This window comes from Engraulis encrasicolus, chromosome 23 (assembly GCF_034702125.1).
Source record: "Engraulis encrasicolus isolate BLACKSEA-1 chromosome 23, IST_EnEncr_1.0, whole genome shotgun sequence".
Classification (NCBI taxonomy): domain Eukaryota; kingdom Metazoa; phylum Chordata; class Actinopteri; order Clupeiformes; family Engraulidae; genus Engraulis; species Engraulis encrasicolus.
In genome coordinates this window covers 6,794,240-6,798,683 of record NC_085879.1, presented here as the reverse complement: position 1 = coordinate 6,798,683, position 4,444 = coordinate 6,794,240, and positions in this window count along the sequence as shown.

Sequence of the window (4,444 nt, the reverse complement as noted above, 5' to 3'; positions counted from 1 at the left end):
AGCAAAACAGCATTTCAGCACTGCATTGCACGCAGGTGGAACGTTCTCTCTCTCGTTATTCAATACTTCCATGTTCTTGGCAGCAGAAAGAGCGAGTTGTACCTGCATTATCTTGCAATTGGTTTATTGCCAGTTACCTGTAACATTAAAGGACTTGTTTATAAATGAATAACTTGACATTTTAGGTAAGTTCAGTGTTTCCCCCAGAATCAAGGTCAAAGTCAAGGTGGTAGGGCGTTAAAAGTGTAGTTTTTTGGCTAAGCATCTTTAGAAATTACATTAACAACATGAAACCTTTATCTTTTTAGGGGCCTAGTCAATGTGGTAGGAGTTTCTTGTCAAGGTGGCCGCCTTAGCAATAAAGTGGTGGGGGAAACCCTGATAGTGTGTATAGTTTGTATATCCTGTGGCTTGAAACATGAGAAATTGTAAATAAATGGCCCGTAGCCTGTACTGAATAGTGTAGAGTGTAAATATAAATAAAGCAGCTAAACAGCAGTGAAAGGGCAGTCATGAGTCAAACTAAACTGTGGCACACGTGTCCTGGAAACACCCCTGAGGCACTGACTAAGGTGGGTGACCTCAAAGCTCACAGGTTTGGTGTTGCTGAATGTGGAATGGAGTGTAATGTAGTGTGTGTGTGTGCGTGTGTGTGTGTGTGCGTGTGTGTGTGTGTGTGTGTGTGTGTGTGTGTGTGTGTGTGTGTTGTGTGCATGTGTGTGCTTCTAGACCTTTGCTGTTGTGCGTGAGCGGTTCATGGGTGGGAAAAGGGTAATGCCTGGCAGGCACAAACAGCTGCTCCTCCTGTTGTGAACTCAGCTCAGCGACACGGGATGATGAAGACAGCTAACTTTTGTCTGTGCCCATAAACCTCCACACACACAAACAGAGAGAGAGAGAGAGAGAGAGAGAGAGAGGAGGGGTGTTAAAAGAGAAAAGTTTAAAATGGGGGTTAAGCGATATGATATAGAGAGGGCAGTATGAAGTAGCCGCTCCATGTAATGTGATGGGGTATTTGTGGCATAGCAACATGGAGATGTATGTAATGATGTCAGTTCTGCCAATGTCATTGCAGCCCCTCTCCCCTGTCTCTGCCCCACTATATATTATTATGTTTTGCTCTTTCCATGTCTGCCTCTATATCCCTCTTTACCCCTTTCACTCTCTGTCTTTCACTTCCTCCGTCATACTTTGTTATTACACATCACTTGCACCCTACAGCACCCTTCTCAGCGGTCGCTACTTAATGGGTTTAGGAGTGACAGCACTGTTGGAGTAATGTACATAAGGTATTCACTTTGTCTAACTCTTGTCCCCAGGCTTTAAGTCAGGGCATATGTGTGTGCATATATTCTGAATGTGTCATTGTTTTCGCTCTGTGCCTGCAGGCCAGAGAAAGAGAGAGAGAGAGAGAGCAGGAATGTTCTTCAACTGTAGCAAACACTCTCTCATTAGGCGAGGAGAAAAGGACAAGGTCACATTCAGTCTGTTTCAGCTAAATAACAAGATATTCTGCTAAGAAATATGCTACTGTGTAAACTGGTATTCTGCTAAGAAATATGCTACTGTGTAAACTGGTTTCAACTGGTTTAGCTAATTACCCCTCCCCTTAGACCAATTGAAACCGAAATTGTAACTAGGGCTTTCCTTCAATAAAACGTAAGGAGAAGGAGGCTGTTTTCAGAGTGATCTTGGACATTGTAACTGAAAGCAGTCTCCTGGTCACCCTCCTTGCAAGTATTGAATTTAACTCAAGTTCTCTGTGACTCTTCTGTACAGGTTATTAGAGATAAATGTTGGTAGCTTAAACCTAACATTTAATTGGTCCTTCGAGCCGGATTCCAAGATACCTGACGATTCCAGCGTGCGAGTGAGATCCAGGAAGACTGTGGCCACAGCACTAAGACCCTTTGCGGGACTGGTCCCTCCCTCGCAGGCTGGGATCTGAGGGTTGACGGAATACCCCAAGAGAACAGAGAATTGTGAGTAGGTCTTTTATTCAAAAGGATTGAATGTGAAAGACGGTAAATAGAGAGTAAAACCCTGACAATTCTAGACTCTATCAGGTAAAATAGGAGGCCAGACTCCTCTGTGTCGTTGAACAAGTTAAAGACTGGACTACGTAAAGTAAAGGGAGGGCAGACTCCCCTAGTTTAGAAGAAACTAGTTAAAATATGTGTTCTCCGCGTTGAGAAAAGTGTGCAAGTGTGTATGAAAGGAAATACATTTACCATTAGGTGATTGTGTTTCATACCAATTCAACAAGAGTAAAGTAGTGAGCCCTTGTGGATGCTCGTATGCAAGAAGGTTCCACCTGAGAAGGTCGAAGAGAACCTTACCACAACGGTCGTTGATCGCTACCTTGTTGCAAAAACCCAGTGTTAGAATACTGCAGGTATTAAAGAACCACTGGGCCAAATTTTAGTTCAAAATGGGAACGGGGCAAAGCAAAGACAGAGAGAAGTTCTTGGAAGAACTATCGTGTAAAGACTGAAAAGTAGTACAAAAAGAAGACCCTACGGCAATAGCACCTTTGTGTTATTGGATAAAGCGGTACGAATAGAAAAAGACTTGATAAATGCTTTGTATGTGGAGAAAAGGGTCACTGGGCAAGGCATTGCCCACAAACAAACAAAAAATGTAGATCTGAAAACTCTGAAATTATAGCAAAACTAGTGTGAAAAAGCAAATGACAGCCATTTGGATTACTCACTGAGCAGTTAATGTCTCAGATACCATATAGTAATATGATATGTTTACTAACAACTGTGATCTCTGTTTGTCTGTCTGTGTGGGCCCTATTTGTTGTATGAATTGTCCTAGTGAGACACCCCACTGTGTGTGTGTGAGAGAGGTTGTATATGTGTCTGTGGAGTGTACGTGTGTATCTGTGGAGTGAGTGCCTATAATATGTCTGAGAGTGGAAGACATACTTTGGGTGTTTAGTGGAGGTACTAGGGATGGTACAAACCGCACCGAAAACCGAAATCGTACAATTCACACACCATACCGAACCGTGAAATGCAGTCCGTGGCAAACCGCAATTCATGTACTGCCCAGAAAAATATGTAAAGTAGAGATTCTAGGAGTATCTTACCCAGTCTCTCTGATTAATACATTAGTATATAAGACCAATCAGAGGATGACACAATTAAAATCACACCATTTTCACATTATAAGCCTACAAACCATATGTAGGATATTTAGTGATAGGTCTGATTCTATTAGCCACTTGAAAGAGGGCATTTGAAAGGCTGATGACAGCTGATTCAACTTGCACATCACTTTATAATTACAGTTATATAAATAAATAGGGTTTAATATTCCCAGTGCACCATTTATCACGAACTAAAAAAGAACCGTAGAGAACCGAGAACCGTGACCTTGATACCGTGATATGAACCGCACCGTGAATTTTGTCAATCGTTCCACCCCTAGGAGGTACTCTATTGTGTTCAGAGTTAGCCGAAGCTTGTGAGTGCACATGTTGAAACAAAATTTAAAAAAAAAAGAAGGAGCCTTTTATTTTATTCTACAATTCAACTTTGAGGTCTAGAATTTTGTCATGATTTTGTTTTTCCACACATTCTTACCCATTTATTTTTGGCACGAGAAAATGGGGTTGTGGAGTTATGTTTGTTTCTTTAGGCAACTGTTTTCAATTGATTGTTAATGTTTAATGCATTGTCTTAAGTAAGAAATCACCAACCGTGGTGAAGGCCACCGGGCCCTTTCTACCTGGCCCTTTATGTGTAAGAAAAGCGTAACGTTGCGATGGTCTCTTTTTGATGGTTTGTGCAAGTAGGGTATTGGTTGAGGTTGAACGGTTTAAAGAGGTGTAATTTAATTGTGGAATCTGGGTTCGCCAGGTTTCCCCCGTCTGTATAAACAATGGAAAAGTGAAACTGAACGTAAAGAAAGCTGAAGCAGGTTGAAGAGACTTTGAAGGCTATTTGTTTATATTTGTGATAGGCCTACTCGTTGTTTGTGCATTAAATGCTATTGTTTTAAATGGACTATCCTGAACATGTTAACTTTGCAAAAGAGTTTTGCTTTCATGATTTACTGTAGGCCTAACGAAATGTCTTTGTTCCTTCTAAAGAATAGATGAAGCTTTCTCCTTGTTCTTATCTCCTTGTTCTTATGAGATCTTGAAATAACGCAGGCGTTATTTGATGGCCCAAAGGTGCTGTGAGTAAACCTAATTTGGACCTGGTCTGAGAGTTAGATCACATGTGCTAAACATTGCTAGCAATTTAGGTTATCATTTTGTTTTGATTGACTTTTAACTGTGACTTGTTTCTTTGTTTTATTTCATCGGATTTCTTGCCTTATTATGTATTTTGAGTTGGGTGGAAGTACTCAACAAGTCCTTTATAATGCAATTATGATCTGGGACTTTATTTTAATGTCTGGAGCACAATGTAATTTATAAGATCATCAT